The 18,058-nt window shown below is 37.0% G+C and overlaps 1 long non-coding RNA gene across 1 annotated transcript in view; it reads left to right on the top strand.

Moving 5' to 3' along the window:
• Positions 1-13,901, top strand: part of LOC148142258 (uncharacterized) — a 55,966-nt gene extending 42,065 nt beyond the window's left edge. Inside the window, exons 2-3 of the long non-coding RNA XR_015752006.1 lie at positions 3,441-3,499; positions 13,844-13,901. This is a non-coding gene — a long non-coding RNA (uncharacterized LOC148142258). The remainder of the gene's footprint in view (positions 1-3,440; positions 3,500-13,843) is intronic.
• Positions 13,902-18,058: the final 4,157 nt, after the last annotated feature.

The raw sequence follows: 18,058 nt of genomic DNA on the forward strand, positions 1-18,058 counted from the left end.
CTCAAACGTACCAGAATCTTTCTCTGAGATTTCACTGTGCTATGAAAGCATCTTCAACCAAACAGATGAGCAGATAAACCGCTCCAGATCTCTCCCTAGGCTAGTTAACAATTAATTAATATTAATGGGGAAATAAAATGAGTAGTCTCTCAAAAACTGATATTAACTTCCCTCTTTGATGACAGGTGTCTATCTTTTGCCTCAATTTGGTCTTCAGCTTGCTAGGATTCAGATTTCTGCTTGTTGGAAACTTCAACTCAAAATTATGGTTTCCATTCCATTATACATTGTAAATCAATGATTTAAACCATCATTTAAACAACATATCTGTTAAGTTAAATATTCATTTAATGACTAGTACAATAGTCTAGTGGTTCTCTAAATACTTCTCAAATTGTTCCAATCTCATCTGTAAGCCAAAACATAAATCGGAATTGTCTGGTTGGCATGCAGTGCCTCTCTAGTTCAAGAATATGCCAACTGTCTAGAGTTGTCTCTCTGGCACTCCAATTTACCTTTGATGCCACTTGGAACACTTACCTTGCCACAGCTGAGACTACAGAATGCCTGGTAAAAGTGTTCTCACTGTACAATATTGGCCTGTATGCTGTGATCATTTTCAATCTCTGATCTTTTAAAATTGCAAAAAGGTAATCTTAAGATGGTAGCAGTCCTTCTTTCCCTTATAAGCAATGGCAATCTGCAGCTTCATTCATTCTGGAGAGTCTCCTGTTGCTCTTTAGGCATTAATTGTATGCATATCCTCTGTTGTATAAGGTAACGTTTCTGTGACATAAAATGGTTGATTAAATAGTTTTTTTTAGTACTGTGTATTTGATGTTTGGAATTAGTGTGCATAGTATGACTAAGTTAGTGTAACTTCTGTGTGTCTGAAGTTAATTATTAACTTGTAAGCATTTCACTAACCATGGTGATATATTTTTAAAAGTTTCTGAGAGTTACTTTGGCAGCACTAATAGATTTTTGTTTACCTTTGGATGCTTTATGACTTAGCATTGGACCATTGTGCTTTAAAGTGTTTTGGAATATTTCAGACTGAGGAGTTCTTGTTTTGAGGATTAGAGGAAACACCCAGACCATAGAAAGAGAGTTTTGTTTTTCAGTTTTGCTTCATTTTAGGCAGTTCTGTAAAGTGCTGTGATGGAGATGATTGTATTGAGTAAGGCTCCTAAAAATGGGAAAACATAGTAAGACTAGATTCACTAGAGTAAAGCGTTATGAACAGTCCAAAACCAGAGGTATTGGGGTTAAAATTTGAAGAAGTTAATTGAAGTTGAATACTTATAATCTCCAATGTCTGGTAGCTCCAGAAAGAAGCTATCAGCATTTCCAGTCTAGGAGTTAAAGTCACACTTATCCTAAGCCTGTTGAGGTATTAGGAGTGGAGTGGGAGCATTAAAAAGATTGCTTTTAAAGTTATGTACAAAGGATTTCTTTCATAACTTGTAAAGGAGTATTTTGGCACTAATTGGCTCATATTTCTATCCTGTGTTCAAAACATTTTGATAGCTTTGTTATAAGGAAATTGTTTGGTTTATTCTATTTTATCTTAATTTCTTTTAAGTAAAAAAAAGTTCCATTTTGTTGTTAAAACCAATCTACAACATTAAATGCTTACCTTTCAGTGATACACCATGGCATTAAAACCAAACCAAAACAAAATTTGATCCATCGATCTATATTTCAGTCTTCTCTGATTTGTCCCATACTACCATCACCCAGGATCACAGCGGTTCTGAAATATGTTGAAGTTGCATTATTTCTACCCAACCGGATGATGTGTCACAGGTCTTTGTGTCAAGAATAAGACAGACTTAAGTAAGGTCCCAATAGAGAAGACATGTCTTATCGAGCTCCTGATATTTGTATAATGCTTAACGAATTAAAATTAATTGCATCTAATGCTACCATGTAATGAACTATGATTTGGAGATGCTGGTGTTGGACTGGGGCGTACAAAGTTAACTATGTAATAAACTATATCTTATTATCGCAAGACAATTGCATCTTTTTGTTAAGACTCTCTCGTGGTTTTTCCTCCATCATTAATAATTGGATAAGCTTTTGGACTCAGCATTGAAAGGGAGATTTATGGTAGGCACTAGCTTAATGGCAAGCCAACAATAGTTGGTATCCAGAGTCCAAGACAGCATGGTGATCTGCAGTGGGTACCATTGCTGAAAATGTAGGATGGTAACAGTAGTGGTCAGAACCCACTTTACCCAGAAGAAAGAATTTTTGAAGATATGTGAAATGACACTTTTTAAGAACTTTCCTGCTTTAAGAAGACTTTGGAGGTTATTCTGCAGAGCAATTATGAAAACTAACAAGCAGCCGACAGTACCAGTGAAAGTAGCAACAAGGGGAAAGCATAACTCAAGAAGGAAACCTATACTTCAGGTCAGAAAAAAAACTGTATGCGCTAAGAAGAGAGGAAAGTCAGCCATACTGGAAACAGACAGCATCTTTCGAGAAGGAGGTTCTGTGGCATCAATTGAGAGTTCTTTAAGGAAAGTTAGAAGGCAAAGGAAAAAAATTGTAATAATGACAAAGAAAAGCACTTGGATGGGAAGGCTAGGAAGGAAAGGGCACACTTACTTTTGAACATGAACATCACTGCCATTGTGAGTAGATTTCAAGAGACATAGCTGCGATCTATAAAGCAAGGACAGAAAATTACTTTATCCCACTGCTGTAGCCTTGGTGAAATGGTAGAGTTCAGCGAAAGGGAAAAAAGCTAAATTTAAATGATTTGAAGCAAGAAAGTAGCAGATAAAAGAAGTCGCAAGATTTTTAAGACTTTTAGAAGATTGGGACACTCAGGATTTCACCTGCAATTCAGATCCAATATTCATTAAAAATCCAGACAAAAAACAACTTTACTTAAAAGTTTGTCAAAGAGGTCAACACTTTTTTTGGGCCTTGGAAGATTAGAAAATATATATTTTACCCAGAAAGATGTGTGAAACTTGTAGATATTTTCCAATCAACCTGTTCAGAAATAGTATTGCACATCTTAGTAGTAGGTGAGACTTGAACCCAGACCTCTCCCACTGAAGAAAGTTGGAATCTCTTCCAGAGAACATGTAAGCATCATTTTTGGTTGTCAAAATGTTTGGTGTAAAAATCCCACCCAGAAGCATGGAGCTACAATCTTGTTATTTAACAAATTGAAGCTTGAAAGTAGAAATACACCACAACTTTGATAGTTAACTAAAGTGAAGGCATTATTAGAAGACAATCATAAAATATTCCTGTATTATGTTTAAATGTCTGAAGAAATTTTAAGGCAAAAGAATTTAAGAAGCATTGGGTTAATGCAAGAAAGCAAGCTTAAAGCTAACTGATTACAATGAAGTTCTTTTGTATTGAAAAGGGATCATTGGATCTGAAACATTAACTCTGATTTCTCTCCCCAGATGCTACCAGACCTGCTGATGTTTTCCAGCAACTTCTGTTTTGGTTTCTGATTTCCAACGTACGTAGTTCCTTTGTTTCTTTTTTTATAAATAGTGTTGATTTGCTATAGATTTAAAACAGTTCCAAAGAATAAGTGAGTATATTAAAAAGTAATGGATAGAAACATAATACTTTCAGACATGGATCAAAAAGAACACAGGATTGTACATCTTCAAGAAAGTCATGCTTAAGACACAGAAGTGCTTCAAAATGAAACAGTAAATCTGAAGCAAGAAAGCATTATTGCATTCAATAGGTCTTATAGCAGTTGACATTATAAATTGGCAAAGATAAATGAAGACACAGATACTTTTGAAGAAGTTCTAACAGCTTTTGATAATTACTTCAATCTGAGAACAAGTGAAAATCTTGAAATAACAAGATTAAAGAGAAGAGCTAAATATCCAGGGGATAATTGCATTATGTAACTCTACAGCTTAGCGGAAAACTGTGGAGCTTTTTAAATTCGAACATATAAAAGACAGAATTGATGTTTGAATTATTTTTGAGTCTTTCCCAAATTCATTATAGTTCAAGAAGGTCAGACTTTGGAGAAAGATTTTCAGATTGTGCTGGTAGCAGAAACATGAAAGAATCACAGAACAGTCCTCAGAGGAGATAAAAGCAACCTTATCATAAGACAACAACAGAACCTATCTGCAGTACTTCATTAGGTATAAAACTCTACAGACGTGTGATAAGCCAACACAAAAGAACAGGTCAAACAGTGAATACTAAGACTCAGTATTGGTGCACTGAAACAAACATGTCTCACAAGCACTAGCAATACCCAGCCCTGACAAGAGAAAGCAAAATATATAAAGTAGGTCAGTTCAAAAGAGTGTGTAGAAGTAGGACACAGTTTCAGAGCAGCAAAAGCACAAAGAGATTAATGTGGTAGAACCATCACCATCCTAGGATAAATGCCATTAGATAATATGCCTTCACCAGAAAAAAATAACCATGGCACATCTTGGGGATATCAGTCATTCAGCATAAATTAGTAACTTATCTGACTTGAGTTTCAGAGATCTTTTTCACTTCAGTGGAAATCTTGTTACATTTCATATTGATATAGGACAAGTATCATGACCCGTTCAGATAAAATACCATTGCTGAAGACACTGTGGTTAAAGCTGAAGCTACAGGTGATTAGCAAAAGACCTCAAGGGAATGTGCTTTTTTTTTAATCTTACAAGTTATTTTGTGATCTGATATGCAATGCTTGGAAGGGTAGTGGAAGCAGTGTCAATGGTAACTTTCAAAGTGGAGCAGGGAAATCCTTAAGGTTATGTGAATGTGCAGAGGAGTGAGATGAGTTGGATAGCTATTTCAAAGGATTGGCATAACGCAGTGAGCCAAATAGCCTTCTTTTGCATCAATCAATGATTCCATGACAGGAAAAGTAAGAAAAAAAGGTGAAATGTCTGAATTTAAAACCTTTTACTACATGTAGAAAATAAACTCAATTGTTTAAATGTAAACTTTCTTTCTGGGGTCAAAGACATTTGTTAGCATCTTATGAACAATTGCCATGCCTTAGAAATCACTGTATTCTAGCTTTAATGGTTAATTAATGACCAAATCCAGCAAGTTATTAAAAATAACAATGAGGTGAATGCAAGACGCCATTTGTAAAGAGAAAATAGTGGAATGATTCAAATCAATCTCTAAGTGCAGGAGATTGATAGTTAACTGTTTATTCCCTTAAACTGTTGGCCAATTTGCTCTTTAATAATGATGTACGCAATTAATTAATTTTTTTTCCCCAGGAAGATTCAAATTATTATTTCTTAATTTTTTTTGGAGATTTCAGAAAATGACCTCTGGTTTCCTTATTTTAACTTGATACACTTAGTTTCGTACTGTTATGAGCTTTTAGGAAGGGGAATCAGCTCCTTGCTTTTTAATCCCCTCTGGGTTCGACACAACAAACATTTTAATTTCTTTTTTGCCCATAGCTATCACATTTGAACTAAATAACGTTTTCCAGAAAACAAAGAAGCCAATTATTAAGGTTTCCTCGAGTGAAATAAAGAAGAATTTTCTTACCTATTAACCCAAGAAAAAGTATTTAAAATGTGACATTAAACACAGGTAATATGTTTAAAAAGGAGTGGGTCAGATAAGACAGGAAAATAAAGGTTACACAGTTAAAAGGTCTTAAGAATCCTACATTCCTAAATTGAGACCACATCTGTTTAAGGCTAATGTCTATCCTCAGCTATTGCAAAACTTGAAAATATTTTTGCATTCTTAGTGAACAGTTGTTTCCTCAACTTGCTTTTTCACTGCACATTATATTTTAAGAAAATGAAAGATCTTGCCCTGGTCACAAACTCATTTCTCCTTTCCTCTTCCTTCTGCTGCCCAAATGCAGAAATATAATTCAGTGTGCATGCCTGAGCCTAGCTTGCATTCCCAATATGTGAAATTATCAAATTACTGCGAATTAAAACAGAAAATGCAAATTTCTTGATGCTGGCTTCATTTTGATATCTTTAGATATCAAAAAAAGTAGCTTCAGTGTGGATGTTTTCATTTATTCTGCATGGTCTCATGAAGCTTACCTTAAACTTGCCTCAAGTCAGGCGTACGCTGCAGCAATTTTAGGTTTATGCTTCTTCCTTTATAAAAATCATTTTAGTCCCTGAAAGGTCTCAGTCATAAAACTCCTATGATGGATTTTTAAAATTCATATTACTACAGTGTAACACGACTACAATATGAATCATAATCTGTCTTTCCTTTTTACTTCACTCTTGCTTTTTCTCATTCTTGTGCATCACTGGCTGGGCCAGCTTTTATTGCTCATCCCTAATTGCGCTTGAGAAGGAGATACCAAGCTTCATTCTTGAGCAGCTGCAATCCTTTTATTGTCATGCACCCTCGTATTGTGATGGAGGGTATTCCAGGATTTGAAAGCAGTGACACTGTGGGAATGCTGATACATTTCCGAGTCAGGATGGTGAGTGGCTTGACAGGGAATTTACTGATGGTGGTGTTCCTATATATCTGCTGCCCTTGCCCTTGGGGCTAGTAGTAGTTGAGTGTTTAGAAGGGGCTGTTTAAAGAGTCTTGGAGAATATGTACAGTCCATACTATAGATGGTACACACATCCAGTAGTCATGGACTGTACCTGACATTGATTATGAAAGAAATTTCAGGTGTTTCTGCTGGAGATACATTTATTTTCCATTAGTGCAAACAATGTTTAGTTATGGTCTCAAAGGAGAACATTACCTGTTCTGTATACTAGAAATATCAGTTCAAAAATTTGAATATTTTATTTAAAGAAGTTGTTCATCATACACATTTCTCATATGCCTCCCACATGTTGAATGGGAGAAACAAGAGGATACTGTTAAATGACAGAAAAAACATTAGTATTCAAAGTATAAATGCATTCCACTTATCATTGGTATCTGGATTTTGTAGCTTGTTTTTCATGTTGATATGAAGCTATATATATCAATCATGAACATTTAAATTTACATTTGTCATACTTGGACAGATGAATCCTGGCTTTTCATAATTCTTTGAACTTCTGATAAAGATGTTTATTAGAGCAATGTGGGAAGTTTATATCTGAAGAAAACTGACAGATTTATAATTTATCAAATTCACGAGAAACTGATTAAATAATAAAACATTAGGCCAGACAAATAATTGGGAAAAATGTACATATGAAAATACTTATTAGGTGAAGAGGTAGGCTATTTGGGCCCTGAAACCTGCTCCATCATTTCATAAGATCATGGGTATGATCTCAAATCCTCCTTTTCTGTCTACCCTCAATGTTCTTCGATGTGGAGGTGCTGGTGTTGGGCTGGGTGGAGAAAGTTAAAAATCACACAACACCAGGCTTAATTGGTTTAACAGGTTTATTTGGAAGCATTAGTTTTCAGAGTGCTGCTCCTTCACAACCTGTGCCACAACCACCTGATGAAGGAGCATTGCTCTGAAAACTTTTGCTTCCAGATAAACCTGATGGACTATAACCTAATGTTGTGTGATTTTTAACTCAATGTTCCTGTATCTTCAGAAGTTGATAGGAATTCAATGACAGAACATTTGGTGAAATGAAAGTAACAGTAGTGCTTTTCTTTCATTGATCATAAAGTAGAAAGATGGCTAACCAAAGAAATTCAGCCCTTCCCTAACTGCAGTGGTACTGACACTGATAGACAGAATGTACTTGGATTTCCAACATGAATTTAATAAGGACATGAGTTTACTTAGTAAGAGCCTATGTCACTAGAGATGGTATATTATCACTGATAGAGGATTGGCTAACTCATAGAGCATTGAGAGTTGGATTGAAGGGGTCAATTTCAGGATGCAAACCTGTAACTCCGTGAATGTCACAGGGATCAGCACTGGGTTGCAATTATTTGCAATATATATTAATGACTTAGACAATGGAGGTGAATGTACAATAATCTGTTACAAAATTGACTGTAGCTAATTCTGACTGTGGTAATATCAACTGACAATGATTAATTATATTTTAATTCTTTTACTGCTCATACCTTGGAGGTCTTCACATTCTCAGGAACTATTTATTAAGATAATGATAGAAAATCCATATTGTTTTTTACAGTAAGTCTAATGACCTTGTATTATAAAGTCAGGAATAATACAACTTGTATAATAGATTGTGTGTTTGTGTTCATTTCAACAAGATGATGTGAGAGTGCTCTCTTGTCTTGAAACGAAAGTGTATTCTGCTGTAATGCAATTGTAAGTGATCAATGTAATTTGATTTGATTAATAGATCAATTAACAAAGTGGGCATTGAGACCTCCTCACCAATTGTTTCTCTTCAGGGTCATTGAGGTAACCTTAATCCTAACCCTAACCCTCACAAATAACAGGTTCCTCTCCTAAACATCTTTTCACATTAAGTAATTGAGTGAATATTTGAAATCAGACTGGAATGAATTCTATGTGATACTGCACTGTTTCAATATTAGGCAAAGGAACATTTATTCTGAATCTTATTTTCAGACAATCAAAGAAGGACCATTAAACATGTGACCTGTTTAGAGAAGTTAATCATTTTTGATGCATTCTTTCTTGACTTTCTAACCATAAAATAACAATTGTTCATCATATTCCCTGCACACACCAGGACCATCTCTGTTTAGTCACTGGACACTTCAATTCACAATGCACAACATTCAGTTTTGGCATCCAAGAGCCATCAACTTTTGCTCAAATACAATGGCAAGTGCTCTGCTTTAAAATGACCAACAGAAATTTTGAATGAGACAGATATTAAATGGAAAAGTTACACTTGAAATGTTTTATCATAAATGGTTTTTTAAGGTAATGTTGGTGTAGTCTAACTCCACAGAAATAAATCTTCTAAGTACCTTTGAAAACTACATAAAATGAATGTATAAGTGACAAATTCTGTTTACTTTTCTAAACAAAAGTATTTATTACCACCATGTATAACATTTTGAAAGTGTTTAACTTTTAAAATATTTTTAATGTGATAACTTTTAGTTTCCTTTATTGGTGCCATGGTACATGCCAAAAGTCAAAAATGAGAATGTGTAAAAGATAAAACTTGTATTTCTGACATGTCTTCTATAATCTCAAGATATTAACAGATAGTCAGCTGGCAAGATATTGTTTAGCAACAGAATATTGTGCATTTTGTAACTTTAATTGATAAAAGGAAATTATTTAGTGTGATCACATCATTAGGTTGGCAGACTTCAGGCTTTAATAATAACTTGGCACTAAGCCAAGTTGTCAAACTATCAAAAAGTAAAATATATAAACAAAAGGATCATAACGTTCGAACCCCATTTCAATAACTACATATTCTGATTGTTGCAATCTTTAGCAATGACTATAAAATAATAATTTTTCTTTCACAGCAATATTACAAAAAAAAGCCATGGTCAATATTAATTTTACGATTACCAGCAAAATTTCTTAACTAGAAACTCAGAGGAAAATAAATTCAATATTGTACTTGAATGTCACTGGTTCGCTATATATAAAGTGGCTACCTCTTAGATTGGCTTAAAAATAACTGGACTGTAATCTTCTCTGAGAACATTACACAGATATTAGTTTTCAAATCATCTGTTAAATATGAACTGTTTTATTAACGAAAAATCTATTTTGAGCATAGAAGTAATATTTCATATATATTGGAATGCTTTGTCTGACTCTGATGCTCATGGCCCATGTTCCGCATCTCATGAGATCCCCCTGACAACACCAATCTTTTCCCCCAACTATTTCTTAATACTGTCACTGTAGTCGGGTCCTGTACCATCAGCAACCACAGCTTGTACCATGGCACTACCATGTGGTGCCACAGCTGCTGGCCTCTGAATTGACGGTCAGCCCTATGCATGTGGGATATAAAATCCTGTGGTCCTTCATCAGGAGGAAGGCGCAGTGGTGCCCATATGAGTGCCTAATAGATGGGAGATCCAGTGGACTTTTAAGAGTGACTTTTAACATTTCAGGCAGCACACAAGACAGCTGCCAAACTCAAAGATTTCAAGCCCAGATCAGGTAAATATCACACTTGGTGTAAAATGGGGCTAATTTCATAAGACCACTGTATCCTACCTGAAATTAAGTTAAATTAAGTCATGGTTGCTGATGGATCACATAATCCAGCTATATCTTCAATAATCTGTCACTGTTGCCAGCATCAGTATAACATGCGATAATGATGTTTCAGTCAAGGGTGAGCCTGTTTTGATGAGTGGGAAAGGATGCAGAATTGAATTTTGAAGAAAGCTTGCCAAAATCAATTGTACAATGTGTCCCATTAAAATCTGAGGGAGATCAAAATCATACTGTGGCAATGTCATAAAGTGACTATGTCATGACTGGATGTGAGATAAGACAGATACCACCATAGTGTTACTGATTGCATAACCTTCCAGCAACAAAATCAAAGTTGTGTGTAGCCTCATTAGTAGGAATATCTATCATCTTTTATTGCTAGTTGTGTCATATCCCATTTAAACCATATGTTTAATAACATTTTAGAATGATATTAGGACATTAGAGATGTCATATTAGAGATCTGAAGAATATGCTTACAATTCCAGCCCACACATGCAGTATTGATTTATTACCTTCACTTACTTGATTGAGTGACCATGTCGTTGCTGACTTCACAATATTGATAGTCTGCATTGAACAAGTTTCTGCAGCTCAGCTGCTGTAAGCGTCAATTTGCAACTGTTATTTTCCTGCTACTAATTTGAGTGTAAGACATCACCTTGTAGTTGTGATTTGGAGATGCCGGTGTTGGACTGGGGTGTACAAAATTAAAAATCACACAACATCAGGTTATAGTCGAACAGGTTTAATTGGAAGCAACTAGTTTTCTGAGCGCTGCTGGTGTTGTGTGATCTTTAACCTTGTAACTGAGTTGACCATTACGTTGCTCAGTCAGCTATAATCCTTCCATATACTGTACAAATACTCAGCCTCTCTGACTCCGAAATCTTGGAGTGACTCACTCACTACATAGCTGATCTACTCTGAAGTTGTCATTTATACAGTGGAAGTGCAATATAAAAGCAACAATTGTCAAGAAATTTATGTCAGCATTTTGTACATGCACATTAAATTCAAAATAAAATGTTAGAGCTAGTTTGATTCACTTTGCAACCATTTAAAGTGTGCACACATTTAATTATGCTTTTGATAGGTCGCCTTCTAAAAATGCTCCAACTGCTAATGAACACTCTGACACCAACAATTTCTTTACAAATCTAGAATGTCATTCCTTCAGATTTTATTTATTATTGGATATTTGTAAAATATTAAAATATACTATTTTCTTCTTTCTCTTCAACTGAATATATTCTTTCATTCTCATTCTTGTATTTGACCTGCTATTAACCTGCTCATTCTAAGTGAGCCATTGTTCTCAATTACGTACTATGACTTTCACCTTCTTTACAATTTTATTGGTTATGAAGACATAGAGTTGTCTGCCTGACTGAATCAGGTCCCTGATACCTTGTTTTGATGCAAAAAATCTTTCACCTTACTCATTATCAATTTGTGATAGAAAATATCATGGAAATTAAATGGTAAATATACACTTTATCAGAAGACACCATTATATTCACTCTTACAGAAAATTATAATTGGTTATATTTGTGATAATGCAAACCTCAAAAGAACTTTTCTTCCTTTAAAATTACATTTTTCACCTTTGTAATCACAATCATTATTATGGCAATATTATCAACTCACTATTTACATCTAATTACAAGCCTCGTGATAATTTTATTACAGTGTTTCTTCCTGTTGTACTTGAAATGCTGGAGGATTAAAAAATATATATGTAATTAAGAAACAGTGCAGTGGCTATGTTCATGAACTATAAACATGACTTCTAATCCCCCACACCACAACTTGAAAGTTTGTATCAGTTTAAAACATTGAGAGATAATGTGATGTTGGTAAATCATTGGATCCTAGAATCCCTCAGTGCAGAAAGAGGTCATTCAGCCCATCGAGTCTGTGCTGATCCTCGAAACAGCAAAACACCCCATCCCTGTAAACGTCACTTAATCTGCACATCTTTGGATTCTGAGAAGAAACCAGACCACCCAACAGAAGCCCACATAGATACATGGAGAACGTGCACACTTCTCACTGTCACCCAAGGCTGAAATTAAATCACATTCCTGGCTGTGTGAGGGAGCAGTGCTAACCACTGTGACCATGAATGTTGTAAAAACTCTAAATAGTTTATCAGTCACTGTTGAGTAATGAATCCTGGGTCATATACATGCTCTAGTGGGAAATTGTTGAGCAGCATAATTAGAGACTTGGGAGAAGATTATCTATCAATATTATTGACCATGGAAGTCATTGAGAGAGCTAAGAGAGAGTTGGGGTAAAATATTTATAATTTAGGAATAATACAACAAATCAAAGACCATGGCATCTACTACCTAGAAAGGTAAGAACAACAGATGTATGGGAACACCTTTATCTTCAATTTCATCTCCTGGTTTGACACACAACCCTGACTTGGAATTATTTCATTGTTCCTTCATTGATGCTGTGCTGAAAACCTGGAACACCCGAGCAACACTGAGATGATTGTTATTCCAGATGGACAGCAGTGGTCTTTAAAAGGCTGGATGATACATTGGATCACCAATCATTGAAACTGGAGACTTTCATATGAAAGTAGTTTAGATTAGATTCCATTCCCTACAGTGTAGAAACAATTTATTTGGCCCTATAGGTCCACAACAACCCTCCAAAGAGTCTTCCACCCCAGACCCATTTCCCTCTGACTAACACTATGGGCAATTTAGCATAGCCAATTCACCCAACCTGCACATCTTTGGACTGTGGGAGGAAGACCACATAGACACAGGGAGAATATGCAGACTCTACATAGACAGTTGCCTAAAGATGAAATTGAACCCAGGTCCCTAGCACTGTAAAGCAACAGGGCTAACCACTGGGCCACTGTATCCTTCTGAGGCCCAGTAGCTGACTTTCAATACATTGATGCGTTGAAAATTTGAACATGTAATAGTTCCATATTACATTCATTTTAATCTGGTTGCATGGTAGCTCAGTGGTTAGCACTGCTGCCTCTCAGCACCAGGGTCCCAGGTTCAATTCCAGCCTTGGGTGACTGTGTGGAGTTTGCACATTCTCCTCGTGTCTGTGTGGGGGTGCTCCGGTTTCCTCCCACAGTCCAAAGATGTGCAGTCAGGTGAATTGGCCGTGCTAAATTGCCCATAGTGTTAGGCACATTAGTCAGAGAGAAATGGGTCTGGGTGGGTTACTCTTCGGAGGGTTGTTGTGGACCTATTGGGTGATAGGGCCTGTTTCCGCACTGTAGGGAATCTAATCTAATACATGATTCGGAGATGCCGGTGTTGGACTTGGGTATACAAAGTTAAAAATCACACAACACCAGGTTATAGTCCAACAGGTTTAATTGGAAGCTAGTGTGCTTCCAATTAAACCTGTTGGACTATAACCTGGTGTTGTGTGATTTTTAATCTAATACAGTACTACTCAGAACAAATTGACAAACACACTTGTACAAATAACATAGGAATTTACATCTATTAACTATTCAGTGTTGTTCTTGACCTCATGCATGGGTGCTTTATTGCAACAGAGTCAAAACAATTGTGCTCTTAATGTGACTTGCTAACTCTGGGTGACAAATGATTCATTGTTTCATTCTCAAGCACCAACATTGCTCACTTTTGAAGACCAAAGCTTTTCCAATTGAAGTTTATTTGAAGTAAATTTTGCATTGAATGTAAAAAATCAGTTTGTTGTTTGCCAGTGCTTTTAACATACCAATATATAATACAGGCAAACTGCAGATGAAAGGAATAGAAGATAAAGAGGGAAATCCAGAAGCAGGAATTAACCGATCCAAAGTGTTTCAATTAAAACCCTGAAGATTGTAGAAAGAAAGTACAGATAAGCAATGAAATGAGTTCCACATTTTTAAAGGACTGAGAAGAATCATTTGAAGGACAGCATGGTGAGTCTTCATGTTACACATTGAGGATGCTGAGCACTTATGTGGATTTACTTATCGCTTAGCAGGGACCAGAAAGCTAATGCAAATGAAGCAACAAGAAACTGGAAAACTGGGCTTGAGAGAGAGAGAAGTTGGAGTTTGGACTTGACAGAAGGTTGCCCACCAGACAAATATCATTGTACTTGACATTCTCATGTTAAGGGGTTGATCTGCCTTTGGCTGGGTTTTTAGTTTGTATAATGTGCAATGACAGCTTTTGACCAAACAGAAACACAACAAGGTTTATTTCAAACTTCCCTGATAGCTCAGTGTTAGACTCACATTTGGAATACAATGTGCAGTTTTGGCTACTTTACCATAAAAAGAAATAGCAAATCGGTTCAAAGAAACAATAATATCTCCATCAAGGAAGATAGAATGTCTACAGTGTGGAAGCAGGCCATTTGGCCCATTGAGTCCACACTAACCCTGCAAAAAGCCTCCCACCCTACTTCCCTATCCCTGCATTCCCACGGCTAATCCACTTGGCCAGTACATCTCTGGATACTATGTGCAATTTAGCATTGCCTAATCTACGCATCATTGGACTGTGGGAGGAAACCAGAGCACCCGAAGGAAACTCATACTGACACAGACAGAATGTACAAACTCCACACAGACAGTCACCTGAGGGTAGAATCAAACGTGGGCCTCGGGCCCTGTGAGGCAGCACTGCTAACCATTGAGCCACCGTGCTATTCTTAAGATTATCAAAGATGATCCCATTACTAAGAACTAAATGAATAAAAATAAGTTTGAGAAAAAGAGAGAGGATAACCTTTAACTACTGAATATTTTGACTATATGGATAGAGACGCTATTTAATTTAAACCATACTAATAGGACAAGAAGATATTCAAATAGGCAAGGCCCAGGAAGGCTTCTTTTTCTAATTCCCATATAGGAATAGAAATGAGGAACTATTTTAATCAAATATAATTAATGTTATGCTAAATGGTTTCTTAAAAATAAATTGAAATTTACTTGTAAAAGGAATTAGAAGTAGTAGAGATTAATGTAACCTAAGGATCATTTGCTCTACAGAACACCATGGCTTTACATCAGGCCTAATAGGATCATGGGAATGTCATTGAGGAATGTAATTTGTCATGGCTGAATAATGTATCGTTTAGAAGGATACCCCAGAGCCTTTGATTAACTTCCTTTGGGACTCAAGGGGAAAACTCAAGAGTATTGTCTTCTCGGTTTTACTAGAGGTTGTTCATTTCCTTTAGAAGATCAAATAAACTGTAGCATATCTATGGCAGTACAAATTGTACATGGCTCATTGAAGGGACTAGGTTCAACAACCCAAATGACCTTTCCTTTATCGATGTTTCTTTCTGCTCTAAAGCAACAAGTGATACTTGTGAAACAAGTCCATTTTGTATAGGCCAACTCTATTATCTAAACAAAATTGATGTCTGTAAAACAGTAGTTTAACTATTACTATGGAAAAAAAATTAGTAAACAGCTACACAAAATTACTTTTCTGGACATTTCTTTAAATGCTCAAATACAACTGACATGAAAGAGTTAATATGAGTGTTATTTTTTAGATTTAATTAGAAACATAACAGGCCCAATTTTCTCTTTGCATTTGCAAGAAGAACTATGTATAATCATAGCCAAGAACACACATGTGGAAATTTACTTTCTTTGCTGTGTAAGTTAACAGCTGCATATGGAAAAAATATGGCTCAATGGTTGGTTGGCCATTTTGTTTGCTGCATGCAGGAGGAATGACTTTGAGAAGCACCTACCCAGGCAGTTGGCCTTTCCTTCTGTTTAGACAAATGTTGATTTTAAAACATTGAGTGCATTTCACCATGAAACAGCCAACTTCAAGTGCTCTTTATAGAAAGATTTACAGTGACATTTACATTGTTCTTATTCTTGCATGGGATGTGCACATCATTGGCTGGACCAGCATATTTTTGCCTATCCCAAATTACTCAGAGGGCAGTTAAGAGTCAACCACATTGCTGTAATTCTGACATCACATGTAGGTCAGACAAGGTAATAATGGCAAAGTTTCTTCCCTAGAGGATGTGAATGTACTATGTGTTAGTAAAATGATGTGGAGGTGAAGGCATTGGACTGCGGTGCACAATGTCAGAAGTCACACGACACCAGGTTATAGTCCAACAGGTTTAGTTGAAATCACAAGCTTTCAGAGCACTTCCTTCATCAGGAATCAGGACTGAGCATCGCTCCGAAAGCTTAGGATTTCAACTAAACCTGTCGGACTATAACCTGGGTGTCATGTGACTTTTGACTGTGTTAGTAAGACATTGCTAAAATCTGAGAACATGCATTTTTAAGTAATTTTTAGTTGTTATTCTTTATAGTTTTGTCATTGCTACTTTAAAACTACATGTATCCATAATCTATCAAAATTAATCGATGGAAACTTTTATTCAACTAACTTTGATTTTGCTTGGGCCTTAACATCCCAGCACAAATTGGAAACCAGTTATCAGCAGTCACGTCATGAGGAAGAGTTGAGTGTATTCACCAGCAGGACATGCTGTGGTGAGGTGGTTGCAACATGCAGAAGATCAGTACCACTGAATGGTATTGTACTGGACTCCAGCTTGGAAATGGTGAACACATTGCCGAAGATAAAAACTTGACATTATCTTTACCAATCTGCCGACTGCAGATCTATCTGTCATAGACTGTATCAGTAGGAGTGACCACTGCACAGTCCTTGTGGAGATGAAGTCCCACCTTCACATTGAGAATTACCTCCATTGTATTGTGTGGCACTATCACTGTGCTAAATGGGACAGACTTGAACAGATCTAGCAATTCAAGACTGGGCATCCATGAGGCACTGTGGGCCATCAAAATCGGGCCAGCAGCAGAATTGTACTCCAGCACAACCTGTAACCTCATAGCCTGGCATATCCCCCACTCAACCATTACCATCAAGCCACAGGATCAACTCTGATTCAATGGAGAGTGCAGGAGGGCATACTAGGAGCAGGCAAAAGTGAGGACTGCAGATGCTGAAGATTAGAGTTGAGAGTGTAGAGCTGGAGAAGCATAGCAGGTTAGGCAGCATCTGTGGAGCAGGAAAATCGACGTTTCGGGCAAAAGTCCTTCATCAGGAATGAGGCTGGGAGCCTTGGGGTGGAGAGATAAATGGGAGGGAATGGGGCTGAGGGGAAGGTAGCTGAGAGTGTGATAGGAGATGGTGATAGGTCGGAGGGGTGGTGTGGATAGGTGGGGAGGAAGATGTACAGGTGGGACAGGTCATGAGGATGGTGCTGAGCTGGAAGGTTGGAACTAGGATAAGGTAGGGGGAGGAGAAATGAGGAAACTGGTGAAATCCATATTGATGCCATTGGGTTGGAGGGTCCTGCGGTGGAAGATGAGGCATTCTTCCCCCAGGCATCAGGTGTTTAGAGAGTTGCGATGGAGAAGGCCCAGAACCTGCATGTCCTCAGCAGAGTGGGAGGGGAGTTGAAGTGTTCGGCCACAGGGCGGTGGAGTTGATTGGTGTGGGTGTCCTGGAGATGTTCTCCGAAGCACTTTGCGAGTAGGCAGGAGCCTACCAGAAGCAGCACAAAGCATACCTGAAAATGAGGTGTCTACCTGGTGAAGCTACAAAATGCACGTCAAACTGCATAAACAGCAAATGAAAGACAGAGCTGAGTGATCCCACAACCAACGGATTAGATCTAAGCTCTACAGTCAAACCACGTCCAGTCATGAATGGTCATGGACAATTAAACAACTCATGGGGAGAGGAGGCTCCACAAATATCTTCATCCTCAATGATGGAAGTGCCCAGAACATTGGTGCAAAAGATAAAGCTGAAGTTTTTGCAGCAATCTTTAGCCAGAAGTGCCGGCTGAATGATTTATCTCGGCCTCTTCTAGTGGTCCCCAGCATCACAGATACCTGTCTTCAGCCAATTTGATTCACTCCACATGACATCAAGAAATGGTTGAAGTCACTGGATACTGCAAAGGCTATGGGCCCTGACAATA

The sequence above is a fragment of the Chiloscyllium plagiosum genome, unplaced genomic scaffold, assembly GCF_037043375.1.
Source record: "Chiloscyllium plagiosum isolate Xiang-an unplaced genomic scaffold, Cpla_swu_hap1 HiC_scaffold_29, whole genome shotgun sequence".
NCBI lineage: Eukaryota > Metazoa > Chordata > Chondrichthyes > Orectolobiformes > Hemiscylliidae > Chiloscyllium > Chiloscyllium plagiosum.